At 36.1% G+C, this 15975-nt stretch overlaps 1 protein-coding gene and 2 long non-coding RNA genes across 5 annotated transcripts in view; 2 read left to right on the top strand and 1 right to left on the bottom strand.

Annotated features, from left to right (window-relative positions):
• The window catches only part of LOC138712369 (E3 ubiquitin-protein ligase RNF19B-like), a 365180-nt gene that overhangs the window by 128857 nt on the left and 220348 nt on the right, over positions 1–15975 (top strand). The gene's annotated exons all lie outside the window — the stretch shown is intronic.
• On the top strand, positions 9344–11174 carry LOC138712368 (uncharacterized). The gene is made up of 4 exons (XR_011335699.1): positions 9344–9402; positions 9551–9610; positions 10345–10636; positions 10978–11174. It is a non-coding gene; the product is annotated as an uncharacterized lncRNA (long non-coding RNA).
• Positions 14331–15864, bottom strand: LOC138712367 (uncharacterized). The gene is made up of 2 exons (XR_011335698.1): positions 15445–15864; positions 14331–14688 (listed from the first exon to the last, which is right to left on the bottom strand). It is a non-coding gene; the product is annotated as an uncharacterized lncRNA (long non-coding RNA).

Raw genomic sequence — 15975 nt, 5'->3', positions numbered from 1 at the left:
GAACATTGAAGTCCCTATATGAACAATACAAATTTCTTAAGTTTTACCCGCTAAACTAACATTGAAAAAGTTAGGTCTAGCAGGAAAACCGCTGAATTGGCAACACTGAGACTTAGAGAACAATATTCTAGATTAGTATTTCAGGCTATGCTCGTCAGGTTTCATTGTTTGGATTCGAACGTTCATTGGCCTTATATTCAAAACCAGAGCGAATAGTATGTTGAAGAATTTAGGAAAGCGGCAGGCGCAATTGATAACGCATTACTGGTATGTCAGTGTATGCTAAGTTTCCATCGACAGAGAGAACTGCTTTGTGTGAACCGAAATTAGCAGCGCACAGGCTACGAGGTAAGCACCGGCATTAGCCGTTCTGCTATAACTCTGGTTATTTTACAATATGAAACTTATAAAAAGTTTACCTCTTAATTTTTGAAAACTGTGCCAGTCGAGGAAATAATGCGTACCGGTACGCTGCTGTAACACATATCTAAGTGTGTGAGTTTGCACAAGAGCGATGTGTGTTTGCACATTGGCACAATAATAATGTAAGTAACATAAAGTTTCGTGTTCATATCTTCAGCTTTAATAGATATCATAATGCAGTAGAACCCTGCTAGTCCGAACCACGCTAATTCGAAATTACGGATAATCCGAACATGCAGAGAGAGATGAAGAGGATAAAGGAAAAAAATGTTTTAATGCTACGGTATTTAGAAACTAAAAATATAAAGTATACAGTAGAACTTATTTTATAAATTAGACCTCGAAACTGAACAAAGCGGTATAAAGGTACGGTCACACATCGCTACTTTTGCTGCGCAACTTTTGTACTGCAGCTGGAAAAGTTGCGTGTCGTGTTCACACGTAGGCCTAAGCCAAAAGTAGCGCGCTGCACGCTACTTTTCGTGCTTCGCAACCCGAGTGCTGCAAAAGTTGCAACTGGAGGTTGCAAGTCTGTTCACACACAAGGCGCTACTTTTGCAGCCGCAGTCATGCTGCAGGTTTCTATCTCCGTGTTGACTTCTCAATATACATTTTGTGGTTATGTTCGCATTATTAAGAAACTCATGCGAAAGCTTTCTTATCTATTATTTGCTTTTCTGTCGTATCTAGTATTCAGAAATTGACATTATTTTTACTATAAAGCTTTTAAAAACGCCTATATACTTAAATGGTAACCAACAGCATATTCACGTAATCAATGTTGGCAACCCTCCTGTTTGGAACTACCCTACGGAAAATTTAAAAAATGAATTATATCGTCAGCAATTATGCTCAGACTGTGTTGTGTATTTAATAACTGTTACAAATAACTTAAGTTATTTTCATCACATTTAACATTAAAATATATCCAAACAATAAAAGTATCATTGGCACATTTGGGTGGTAACATTGGTTGTAACCGCAGCAAAAGTTTCAACAAAACCGATATCAAAAATGCTGCGGCTGCAACCCTGAGAACCCTGTTCACACGTCGCTACTTTTAAGCTGCGCGCAGGATGGAAAAGTAGCTGGCAGCAGGTTCGGCAGCCGCTACTCTTCGGGTTGCACCGTTGTTCACACGTCGCAGTACAAGAGTTGCGCAGTTTTTTGTACTGCAGCGCTGCAGAAGTAGCGACGTGTGACCGTACCTTAAGGCGTAGTTTCCATGCTTATGTTCCTTTCCCCCGCGTAATTCGAAATTTCGATAATCCGAACAGGGCCCTCCCCAGTTAGTTAGAATTAGCGTGGTTCTACTGTAGTACATACCACAACTATTGACCAAGCAATTGGCAGGATTGTAAATATGATGCACAGAAAAGTTTCACCTCGTCTGAATTTGAAAAATTTTTTTAAGTGCGGGGCTTATTAGTATTAGTAGGCCTAGTATTTTATTTAACTGCTCTTTTCAATTACAGGACAGGGATATTTAGTATACCATATATTTCCATAAATCTACGACATAGGCCTCCCAGCTTTACTTACCTTTGGAGGAAGCCATTGTATGGATTTATTTCGCCCTTTAAATCCGTAGTGCTCAACCGGGTATGAACGCTCTAACTTATGAACAGGCTTCGAGACTTTGGACCCGATACAATAAGTTTACTGTGCATGTACTGTAGGTTGTTGACTCGCTGCAGGTAGTGAAAGGTAGAGATGTGTTGAGGTAACAGCGTTGCTATTTAGAGTAGAGTACGGTAGTATGGGGAAACACACATATGTACATTCTGAAAGTAAATATACATTACACAATGGCAATGTCAAAACAATGTGAAAAGCATTTATTCTCCTTTCTTTTATAAGCATTTGTGTTTAATTATAGACAGTGCTAATGGTGGAAATAAACATGTAGCAGTTTTAATTTCTTCATTTATCCTATTGGTCGTCTTTAGGAAGTCCAGTTACAGTACCGAATTGCAATGTACTGCAAGATATTTTTTTAGTGTCTCAAACATAAATCTTTTTCGGTTATCTGCCAAACACAGTTTTTATTGTGAAAAGCTGCCCTCTACATGACATGACGTGATAGGAGCAAAACGAAAAAACCTAACATCATTGCAGTCTCTAAGAGATAGTCCTTTATTCTCGGGTGACTCTATGTCCACTAATTTGCAGTTTATGTTACATAAAGTTCCATATCCGTTATGTTTACATAAAATTGATTTCCACTTCTGTTTTACACGTTCAGTAACCGGTGTACTTGGTGTCTCATTAATTCTCTGTGTCATTTCCTCAAGTAATTTAAGGGCTTCCGGTATCTCTTGCTCTGACTTTTCTAACCGTGTAATAGTTTCAGACACAGTTTGAAAATAGGTTTGTATGAAAACCAAATAATTATTCGTCAGAACCTTCAAATCCGGAGCGTTTTCCTTTGCGTATTTGTTGGCATTCATTCTACAGTACCCCCACCCATTGTACGCTTTACCACTATACTCAGTACGCGTTATGCTGATTTCCCACTGAACTGCTCTATTGGGTCCGAAGTCTCGAAGCCTGCTTATGACCCAACTTGTAGCATACTACACCAGCGAGGTGGACTGTTTTAATCGCAAAATATAGTTTTGAAATAAGTATTGTGAAAATATATCATATTCATAGCTATACATTTATTGATTTAACTCTTGCTTATTCCCTATTCCCGTGCGATACGTCCAACCGAGGTCGATTATTATCGGATTGGACAAGCTGGTCGGTGCCTCACTTTTACTCTAAACGGCGTCATTAAAGTTGATATTTTAAGGAGCTTTAGTAATTTCTTTTGGCGAGAAATAGAAATTTTCATGCTAAAGAAAGTCTGAATACACCGACAAGCCAATATCGCTCGTGCACTTATCTCCCCAGCGCGCGGCTTCCATCCTCACCCCATGTCTCAGCTCGTATCTCGCCCGTCGCTGCCACTTGGGTGCTCTGACTCAGCAATTTGCTGGAATACTGCGACTGGATAACCGTAGCCTGGGGAATTTGAGTCCCGACCAGCATTATGAAGATCGTTCTTGGCGCCCATTTGTACAGACAAGACAAATTACAGTGACATTTATCACTCTCACCCTAATAAAATGTACGGTAATACTATAAAATATACCCAATAAAACGAATAAAATCACAACTTTAACACTTGTCAGTAATAATAGTTCCTGTACTCCATTATTATATTATTTTATTTTCATTTTAGTCGTAGTGGTGTGGTAGTATATTTAACGGTGTTGTCAACTGCAGAATCTATACACTTGGTCAAAAAGAAAGTGGCAAGCGTCTGAGAGACTAAGTTCGAATCGGGTATTTCCGTGAGCGCTCGGAACAGCCAGACTTTGTTCAAAAGATTGCGTATATTCTTCTAGTAGTTATAATGAGGAACGCAACTATTAATCACTAAAATCTTCCGAGAAAATAATTCATATACGAGATTTAAAGCAGACATCGTTCAGAGTGTTTAAACAGTGAATATCGTATCACAAACACTATATACTGTATAACAGGTTCTCAAGTGGATGACCATTGCTCGTTACAATGCCATTCAGACTGCAGTAAAACTCTTAGCGTAGTTTGTAGGGCGATAGTTAAGAGTTCCTAAGGTTGCAAGTTCAGATCTTCGTGAAATTGCTAAGGTTTTTTTTATTGCCTTTTAAATGCATCGGTGAAAATATAACAGGTTTTCGTCATGTTTTTTATCCTATGAATACTTTTCGCTTTATTTTTTTTTTTCGTGTTAATAGAAACTCTTGACGCTAGATGGAACTAACACTAAAGACGACAATTAGAGGCTTTCATATTAAAATTCTGTGTTAATTATTTTATTAATCCCTGCTGCTTTGCACTCTATTGCCTAAGGAACATTCAGTAAATATGTTGACGCTTAAATAATTGACAATAATTCATTTCAAAGTCGTGCTACAGGGAATATAATTATTATACTAATCTAAATCCGTAATCATCAGGGCCTAAACGTAGTAATTGTAAACAAGAAGAAAAACCATAATTCTAATGACAAAATATATCTTGTTTTCCTGGAATTATAACCACAAATTTTCACCAGTTTTGTAATTATCTGTAACATGAAGTAACATAAGCAAAAGTATTTGATTATATTACACTAAAAGGAATTGTAAAAAATAAAAGAAAGGACAAAACAAAAAATTCACTACGGAGATTCGAAGCTTGCTGTGGAAGTAGCCCAAATCAGCGCCTTGTATTATGGAGTTAACTAAAGCGGCGCACGGAGGTTTACGCTAGTGAACTGCGTGCTCACCCGAAGGGACTTTGAAAATTTTCACTGCTCAAGAGACCGGCCACTTTCATTTTGACCAACTGTAGGCCTGTTCGTAAAGCATATCTCTAGTATGAGAAAATTATAGTTCATTATAATATGCAGAAATACTTCATGTTTTACGTTTTTGTTGCTAACGGGTCGTACTGTTTTACATCTTATCTAATAAGTGGAAGTACGGATATTGGTTTCGTTTCAGAGACTTAGAAACCGCATTATGACTTGCATTGTATAGAGTTGCATAATCTCTGTATTATCTGGCATGCTGATGTTTATTTCTTAGCAACTGAAACGGGTTAGAGAATATTCCGCTGTAAGTCGTAAAACATCGTGGGTTCTACCGTCCTTTAGCGATAAGATAACTGTTGCCAATGCAAAATCGCTATTTTCCCCTTCACATTTTCTCAAAATTTATGAAAATTGAAACCTTTCGCATGTTATGCTAACCGTATTGAGTCCTTATGATAAAACGATTGCCAATTTCCTTAAGAAAGACAAATGCGCTTGGTTTTCTTGTTTTGACGTTGAGATATTCTTTCCAATAGGAAATATAATATAGAGTAGGCCTACCTACTCTACGTACTTGAAATTCATGATCTAGCAAAAGGTTATCGTCACTGTAATCTTTGACGTCAAGTATTGGACCTCTCGACTTTCTCTGTATTCTCTCTTACGAGGATTTTGAATGAATTCGCAAGTTGCGCGATTACCTGATCATGTGGTCAACATGGCAACCCTTCAGACAAAATTTTTAGCCGGATATTATTCCACTTAAGTCACAGTGGAGGATTTCAAGTAAAGCAGGCTTATTTATCCTGCATTAATAATTGTAATGTTCTATTGTATGATCTGGAATGGAATGGCATTTCTGGAGGAGGATACTACATCCCAGCACTGCGACCTTTCACGATCTATTGCGCTAACCCTCAAACTAGGCGCATTTCGAAACCCACCTGCTGACTACACTAATATCCGCTGCGTACACAGGTTTCATTCATTCTTTCGTTCATTCATTATATTCCATAGATCTTACATGAGCAATGAAGCTTTAAGATGTGGAACAAGTCAAACTTTTACACTATTACTTACTTACTTACTGGCTTTTAAGGAACCCGTAGGTTCATTGCCGCCCTCACATAAGCCCGCCATCGGTCCCTATCCTGTGCAAGCTTAATCCAGTCTCTACCATCATATCCTACCTCCCTCAAATCCATTTTAATATTATCTTCCCAGCTACGTCTCGGCCTCCCCAAAGGTCTTTTTCCCTCCGGCCTCCCAACTAACACTCTGTATGCATTTCTGGATTCGCCCATACGTGCTACATGTCCTGCCCATCTCAAACGTCTGGATTTTATGTTCCTAATTATGTCAGGTGAAGTATACAATGCGTGCAGCTCTGCGTTGTGTAACTTTCTCCATTCTCCTGTAACTTCATCCCTCTTAGCCCCAAATATTTTCCTAAGAACCTTATTCTCAAACACCCTTAACTTTTGTTCCTCTCTCAAAGTGAGAGTCCAAGTTTCACAACCATACAGAACAACCAGTAATATAACTGTTTTATAAATTCTAACTTTCAGACTTTTTGACAGAAGACTAGATGACAAAAGCTTCTCAACCGAATAATAACAGGCATTTCCCATATTTATTCTGCGTTTAATTTCCTCCCGAGTGTCATTTATATTTGTTACTGTTGCTCCAAGATATTTGAATTTTTCCACCTCTCCGAAGGATAAATCTCCAACTTTTATATTTCCATTTCGTGCAATATTCTGGTCACGAGACATAATCATATACTTAGTCTTTTCGGGATTTACTTCCAACCCTATCGCTCTACTTGCTTCAAGAAGAATTTCCGCGTTTTCCCTAATTGTTTGTGGATTTTCTCCTAACATATTCACGTCATCCGCATAGACAAGAAGCTGATGTAACCCGTTCAATTCCAAACCCTGCCTGTTATCCTGAACTTTCCTAATGGCATATTCTAGAGCGAAGTTAAAAAGTAAAGGTGATAGTGCATCTCCCTGCTTTAGCCCGCAGCTTTTACACTATTACAATTACAATTTTTACAAATTTTTACAGTTTTACAATTTAGTAATTTTCTACAATTTTGTACTATTTTCTGCAACTTTTTACAATATTTTGGCGAGATGTAGTGAGATGAGGTGAGGTCCGAGGATTCGCCAAAAGATTACCCGACAATTGCCATTTGGTTGGGGAAAACCTCGGAAAAAACCCAACCAGGTAATCAGATCAAAGAGGGATGAAATGAAGTGATGCCGAGGACTCGCCATAGACCATCCGGCTTCAGTCCCACGGCTGGGGAAGGCAACCCCATTCGTTCCCAGACCAGGCCCCTCCTCACCAGGCGGCTTTCAGGGAATGCTGTGAAATGATAACGAAATGGAAAAATGTTGACGGAATGATGTAGATGCCTAATATGGGGTCCCCCCCCCCCAACTACTGTCTGCCACAAGTATCACTGTGGATTTTTCAATGCAAATCACCGCGATTCGAATCCGGACCGCCTACATGATAGGCTGAAGGTCTGCCCACCCAGTCACCGTAGGGGTTTGAATGTCCCTAGTGAAAACTGTTTAAGTAGGAGAGGAACTGTTTGTTCGCAGAACATCTTACGACGAGGATTTTTTTTCTTCCCGATCAGGGCTTTACTTTCAGTAGGTGAGCTGTCTTAACTCTGACAAGCGAGCTTAACCTGCTCCATGACTTTCAATTCGGAATATCCTTCTCCCATATTAGATCCCAGACACAGCTGATGAGTCTGGTCTACCCTGAGTTCCTTCTAGAATTTAGGATCACCAAGACTGATACTGTCCTGGATGGAAGTTGTGTAAAACAGGTAGCATGGAGTAATAAAGCCAAATTATAAAGGACAAAGGATATCGATTTTTCAGTGAAAGTTGCGGTCTGCCACCTCTTCGTATTTAATCAATCTAATCTGTTTTTATCGTTTCCGATTAAGGGCCTGTACTACGATCGCCTGTTAAAGCTCCAGATTCGTATACTCCAGTTTAGCAATCTGGAAGTTAAATATTTTGTTCTGTACTACCAGCGGATTTTAACTGCAGGATTGTTATCCGGAAGATATAGTAACATTTTTATTACGTTGGCAATGAAGTTACTGAAAATGTAGTGAAATTTATTGCGTTGGTATACCTTTCCCCGCGTATTTCATGTTTATGTTCCGTGTTTATATGGTACTATTTATTTTGAGGTTTTATTGTAAGCATTATTGTTATTATTTATTATAATGCTGAAGCTCCAGCCAAGAAAATAACAGAGTGAAGAACAGAAACTTACACATACTGTATGAAGAAACTTTACATGGAAGCAAAAGGTAAGATTTTAAAGGTTATGTTTCTTTTCGAATAGTAATAATTCCTACAATATGATAATATTTTGGTTTTAATTAGTAGGCCTAAAGAGGACGGGTGCGGGTTCCAGCAAAAGTGCGTTTGGGACTCCATAATCATTGTTTTATTCATGTGTAACTGCACAAGAAGTGTAGGTGGCAATTATTTTTGTATTGTAATTAATATTAAGTGTGCTTTCAGTTTGTTGTATAGCCTACATTATTAGTGAATAGGGCCTATTTCGGTAATTTTTTTAGAAATAATGTACTCACGGCTTCAAATCATGGGTCGAAGGCATAGTAACTCGTTTAAAAAGAAACGTTCACTGTTACTGATAATAATGAATGCTGTTTTTGGCCTGGGATTTCTAACCAACATTAGTACAGCAAGGTACACTGTTCCTAGCAAATTACCAATATTTCAGTATGTTAGGCCTACGTATTTTACTGTTAGTAAATGGGCGGATATTTTGTATTAGGCCTATAATACCATTCGATCACAGATAGGGCCTAACATTATTTTTTAAAAGAACAGCATGAGGTGGAGAGACGTTTCCACTAAAATGCAATATCTGTTGCTGCTACCAGTTCGACTATAATCACTCACTGTAATGCACATTCAACACCTCGTAAAATAACACAGAAACAGAAGATATTCAGTTTTTTCCAAAGTTTCTATGTACAGTATAGTCATGTTTGATATTGTACTGACAATCGTCCATTAAAAGCTCTTGCTTATTTAAGTATAGAAACTTAGATAAGGGAAAAAGAGAATTACAGTATATCTTCTAATGTTGTAGGTTGCATATGGAATTAACCTAGTTTTACTTCCTTTTTAGTAATATAGAATGAAGCATGGGAAGAATATAGTAACATCAGCACAAATACAAGGACCTGAAAACAGCTGAGAAGCAAATTTGAATTCTTGGAAAAGAACACAAAGAAAATTGCTGCTGCAGAGAGACAATGCAGGCTACAAACAATTGGAGCCCCTCCAACTGAAGCAAAACCAAATCCAAACTTAGCCAAGGTAAGTGATTTAATTCTCCTATCAATTGAGTGATTTCTCAGTGATTTTTATTAATATTCAATGCATAAGTTCACTTATATGTTAATTTATACAATTATTACATAATAAGCAGAGGAAATTGTATAACACAAGTTTGAATTCTTTTTATTTATTTATTCATTCATTCACTCATTTATTTATTTACTTACTTTTGTTACAACCGAAGTAGTAACTAAACCAAGTTCCACTGATACCAGTGCAGCTAATAACACGAATGAGGTTAGTGTGTAAGGAATTAAGAGTCAGAAGAAGAGATGATGAGCTTTAGAGATAAAAGAAAATATTAGATTCTTGAAAGTTGTTATACAAATTTAATTTAATGTCGGTATTACTTTATAATACTATTATTTCTATTATTACCATTCAGGTTCACAGTGCAATTCTCTAGTTTTTGAAGTGAAACTGGACATCCCAACAATATCTCCAGGTAATTTGATTTATACTACAAAACATTCTTTCACATTCTACGTATGATCTTTTTCCAATCTGAAATAGCTGTAACATGTAAACACATTTTCAGCCAACATGTTGAAAATAAAACTAACACACATACTATATGAAATCTGCAGCAAGCAGTAGATAAATTAGATGCAAAAGTTAAAAAAAAAAATGTTAAAATATAAATTGTACATAATGATGAAATGGTCACAAGAAATGGATGTCATAAAAACTAAACATCATTGTATTATAATATTATGTGGGATTTGAGTGGGAATTTGAAATTTATAAATGTAGGCCTAAAAATAGAAAGTACACTAAACTGAAGAATTTATTTTGAGATTTCTCTGTAATGGGTTTGTAATTAGATTAGGCCACATTATGTTAAGTTGTATTTCAATTTTACCGTGAGGATTCTCATTTTGAAACTTGTGAATGATTTTTTGTGTACAGAAAAACTGAAAAATATCTTTTCATAAGGTAAAACAGAAACTGACTACACTCTATTTACAATAGAACTATTTGCTTGGTTTTCTCTCTCTCTCTTTTTTATTGCAGCTTCACTTTCTTATTGTTAAAAATGAGTTTGGATTAATAGCACGTTAGAAAATACAATACTGTTACAGCTGCTGACTTTGAAGTGTCCACACATTTATGATAAAACATCATCTTTCTCCAGAATTAAATATCTTATGAATTAATTCCACTCTTAAAATATTACAGAGTCAGCTGGTGCAGCAGGTGAAGGTCTTCCACTGTACGGGTATTTTCACAGTGTAATGAAAGTAAGTTTTAAGTGAAATTACTGGTTTATTCAGTGTAGGTAGTGTAGGCTAAACTCAGAAAGATCTGAATATAAGCATATATCCCTCTCTTAAATATTTCAGCTGATAATGGGATAATAGCTGATCGAGTTACACCCCAAGGATGCTTAAAAAAAAAAAGAAAGAAAGAAAAAGCAAGCCCCTGAGGAATGCATTAGCCACATTGAAAAATCTTTCTCCATCTGTGAACTGTAAGTTTAATGTTGACTTACTTTTACTTGAGATGTTAGAAATTCATGAACTTCAGTACTATTACAGTGATTTCTTTAAAAAATACATTAGTTGAAAGTTGGAATCTAACATTATAACATAGAATGATTTGAAATAAAAGTAAGTCATATCCTCATGTTTGCAAAGAGATGGGGTTTGGAATATCAAAAGTAAGATTTGGAGTTTTTACATTACTTTTTCCTCCTCTTTAATGAATGGTCTATCTACAAAGACATCTTCAATTAGTGGCAGAAAGTAAATGCTACAATAATGACCCATTCTTTATGTTTTAACAAAAAATATGTTTAATTTTGTTGACCAGATTTGTTTGACCTGGATGACTGGGAGATTACTTCTTCTCATCCTTCTAATGGAGTGATAATCTCTTGCAGCTGTTCTTGATCTCTGTGGTCTCTGGCCTCTGCTTTATCTGCTAGTCTTCAGGATTAGGTTCGAGTCAGGTGATAATTATTAACTAATCTAAGGTTTCTGGTTGGGTTCGGGTCTGGTTCAGATCAGGCCGAGACAGGCCGGGCCTAAGAATTATGGCCCGTGCAGATCTCTAACAAATGGGGCTTATAGCTGAAGTTGGCTCTGCCACAGTTTTCCAAGTTTTGTGTATTTGCATATGTATTTGTGTTGTGTTTAATTACAGTTACTATGTACTCTTATGTATTAGCCTGTATATTATTAATTTGTAAATATGACATGTACCATAGCATATATAATGAGACAGTGGATGTAATACATGATTATGCTTATTGTGTCTCCTGAAAAATGTCGTGTTTTGTTCACACAAAATAAATAAATAAATTTTAAATTTAATTGCAGCTATAGTGCATCTCTCTTGCTTTAAGTACACATTCACAGAGTACCTGAATACAATTGAAGCGTCAGCTGGAACAACGTTGTAAGTTACAAAATTTTCATTCGGTGTGTTTCCGTGTAATAATGTTGTATGTCATGTTACCTTGCTATACTCCTTGGCTTGCAACTGTCCATCAATGCAGTACGTGAAATTTGTCCACTCAAAAGTTTGCTACCCTCATAAGAACAAAGTTGTACGCATATACACATTTTTGCAGCTCCTGTAAATTTTACCAAATATAATTTATAACGTTGTTCCAGCCGACGCTTCAATTAATGTGCCTCTTGAAAAATGTTGTTTTACCATATTTTGCTTATGTAAAATAAATTTGAATTGCAGATACAGTGCATTTTTATTGTTTTAAATAGCCTACAGTGTACCTGGTCATAATTTTTAAAATGTATTTATCAAACCTTTGTGTTTGAATCATCTTAGCCTGTTAAGACATCACTGTGAGGGATCCAAGCAATAAAATATATATAAAAAGTAACGATATGAATATGTTTGCATACATGAATCACTAGGCCTAGCGTGAATGAAACAGCTCCCTTGCAAAACATAAATGCCAATTCCAAAACTTTCAGGAAATGAAGAAAAACTGTCACGTCTAAAATTTAATAAACTGTTACAGTTTGTTAAATAATAATACTGTATATAGCAAGCATATCTTAAGTCTGATTAATGAAATATGTTAGGCCTACTCCTACTGGTGAGCGATATATGCATGGAAGGAGAAGGGAACTTGGCACCCTACCACATTATCTCCTGACAGTTGTCTCATGAGCAGACATCGGATTCTAGGGCAAATGCCTATTTTGTTTCTTTAGGAGAAAAGTAAAAATAATTATTAATATTTGTGTTTCATGGAAATTGAAAGGTATTCAAAGAGTTTTATAGTGCCCTAAAATGTCCTAAAACGGTTATTAGAGCCTAATTTGTTAATATTCGCCTAAAAATGCCTAACTCACTGTAAAGTTTCGCATTTTACTCTTACTTTTTATAATTTATACATGCATTCACTGCGAAATTTAAGGCATTTAAAAAGTGGAAAGTTTGCTTCACACCGGCCATGAAACCATTGATAAAGGAAACAAAATGTTTTGAATCTCACGACACTCGCAATAGATTTCACCGAATTTAACATGTTTGGAGGCATAAATGCCGACAAAGAACCAACCTTAGTTTTGAAGCAGGCAACAATCACAACATGTGCTGCTACCGATTCAGAGATATTCTATATTATAAAAATGACTGTTTTCGGTCTGAAACCGATTAGCTGTACTGCCCTTCAGAGTGTCATAAAATCACAATTTTTGGAGAAAGAGTGTTTTTGAAATACTTATGAAAAGTCGTAAAACTGCGAATTAATAGGGTAAACCATTACAAAATATTTAAAAGAAAGCCCTCCTAGTGTTAACACTACCAGGAAATGCAACAATAAGTGGAACTTTGTATTTTTGTCCAATTGAATCTCAATAACAGCGGTTCATTTGAATGCTCGTTAACAGTTGCTCTTTCCCTCACCTTATTTGTGTTGAGAAGTTTTGAGCGGTAGGACGTTTTCCTGTGAAGTTTAACGTGATAATGCCGAAAAATATAAGTGCAAAATCTACATTGATCCGGCAATGGCTAACAGAATATTCAGAATTCACTTATGATGGAAAAATAATATTCTGCAAGATTTGTAGTAAACAGGTATGCAACAATAGTTGAAATATATAAATTCTATTAATTTTAATGAGTAGGCCTATAATATTTATACATTGACCGAGCTATCCTGAGGTATAATTCTTTTTAAGACCACTACACTTTAACCTTTTGAATTCTCCAGTCAAACGTATGTACTCATAATATTCAGTTCTTCCTTACAACTTTGATAGCAATTGCCGGGATGATATTCTTATATTCTAATTGCTTAGCTGGCAGCTTTTCACGCTACTAATTTAGCTTCTTCTGCATGAAAGCGTGTGTGAAAGCAGTGAAAGATTGTCTGAATGACTCACGAGTGAAAAACGATATTGCCTACATAACATCAAACTTTTCTTTCATACCTGCAAGCATTGAACAATTAGAAAGTGAAAAACAATCTCTTTGTAGCCAAATAGCAATAGTAAAGGAAGCTCAAGTGAACATACATTCTGCTTTGGGCGAAACTGGGAAAAAAGTTAAAAATAAGAATGTAGGATTTTCATTGTTGGAAAAGGTATCAAGAGTGATATCGGGGGAAAGTGTAAATGTTCCAGTAAGTATTGATGTTTCTATTGTACCTAATTTAAAATTTGCGCCTCTCACATCAGTTTCGGTTGAAATAAGTTTTTCTGCTTTCAAAATGATTCTCAGTGACAAAAGGCAAAGGTTAACTGTGGAGAATTTAGAAAAAATTCTGGTGGTGTACTGTGCAGATAATTATAATAAAGTCTGAGCATGGAACTGAATTTCAATAACTTAAAATGAGTAATCTTGATATCAATAATCATTATTTCATTAGTTTCAATATATTAAATTTGTGCAGCTCTGTTTATAAATATAATATAGTATTCTTTTTTAATGTTTAAACATACTTTTTTGTGCGTATTTTAGTGTATAACTAAAAATTTCAGTGAAAGAAATAAGTATGATACCTTGATGTGCCTAAAATGCCTATTTTCATTAAAATAGAGCCTAATTTTACAAATTTTGAGCTTATTTTAGGCGCCTAAAACTGCAATTTTTAGTGCCTAAAAATCCGATGTCTACTCATGAGTGATGCCTTATTGGTATTCCAATCTATCTTCGGAGAGTTGACTAAACAACTAGCAGACACAAAATGAAACAGTTCTAGGAAAACTTTAATCAAGACCTATAATATATACATAAAACCTGTATTAAAATACTATTCAGAAGTATTCGTAACAGCATCAAAAAGAGACAGAATCCCTTGGGGGGGGGGGGGGGAATAAGCCTTGCACTTAATTACTGGAGCAAATAAAACTACTCCCAATGAAGCATTAAAAGTCATCACTTCAATTAAACCAAGCAGCAAATGCAGCACTAGCTCGATTGACAACAGTTCCTGCTGTAACTTCGTGGACCCCACAAAAATCTCCTACTGTTGTCAATGTTCTCCCAGTGGCATAGAATCTCAATACCAGTAGTAGTTGGTCCATTGGAGGTAAGGCATTATTTCTGGAAAAATGTATAAACAATGAGATTTGGTTACAACTTTACCGGTAAATCTTTACAATAGCGTTACCAAAAGAAGGCAAGGACTCCCTACAGGATAGCCTGGAAGAGAGAGGTTTGGATGTAGTTTTGACATTTTTTTTTAGACAATTGTAAATATATGCAAATCATACTAACCTGTCACTAACTCGATCTTACGAAAACTTGTCTTTTCCCTTTAATTAGTAAGAAAACACAGTAATGAAATGAATGTGTTGCCCTTCCCTGCCGCCTACCCTTCTATCTCGATAGAACGATCCCGCCTACCCGTACCTCTCCACCGCACTCCACTTTCACAGCAACTTTCCACCTTTATTTGGGAAATTGGTGTCGGCACTCAATTTTTCTTTCGTTTATGGTACATATGACTTGACTAGAACCGAAATATGTGAATACATTTGTATCTTAATGTGGTAACGCAATTGTGAAGAAATGGTAGTTTACCATATAAAGGATTTTGATATATTATATACTGTTATTATTTTTTATATAAAAGTATTTTGAAACTGTTATTATTGTAGGTTGCCCTATATTATTATATCAATCACCTTCATACCTTGTAAGTGCAACAGAACACCTGTATGAAGCAACATTCTAACCTCACTTCTACTGTATTACAGGTTACTGTACTTCAAAGTAATTATTATAGTGCTATTATATACAAAATATTGATTTAATACCTACCGAAATAGTGTAGCTTATTATTAACTGTGTACTTACGAGCTGTGTCTTGTTTCAGTTGATAATTGATTTCATGTAGTAGGTTTCGTTATTCGAAACTGTCTAAAAAATTTCTCGTCATCCCATTCTTCAAAATTATTTGGACGGGGCCTAATTCGTTTTGCTGTTCTGATATAACGAAGCATCTGCTCCAGAACTTATCATCAGAATCAGTATCAAAATTAAATTGATCCTTCAAATCACCAGCTGTACAACGTGCAGCCATCTTGATTTCAACACCGAGTTCCAACCTCCGGATAACGCCAATCTGCTGCTCTGCCTCCCGGATTGCTAATCTGGAAGTTTAGCCTCCAGATTGCACATAACCAAAAGTCGTAGTACGCAATTACAACCCAACTTCCGGATAAATATGCCATCTGCCGGATAAGTTTAAACTAGAACTTTATCCGAGAGTCGTAGTACAGGCCCTAACTCTGATAGCATAGAGCTAAGTCGGACTTGGACGAAAGATTTTCCGAGTTCGAAATTGATCGAGTTTATCTTTTTTAATGTCTGTAATTTATTTATGTA

The sequence above is a fragment of the Periplaneta americana genome, chromosome 13 (assembly GCF_040183065.1).
Source record: "Periplaneta americana isolate PAMFEO1 chromosome 13, P.americana_PAMFEO1_priV1, whole genome shotgun sequence".
Classification (NCBI taxonomy): Eukaryota; Metazoa; Arthropoda; class Insecta; order Blattodea; family Blattidae; genus Periplaneta; species Periplaneta americana.
This window is presented reverse-complemented; position numbering and strand designations above follow the sequence as displayed.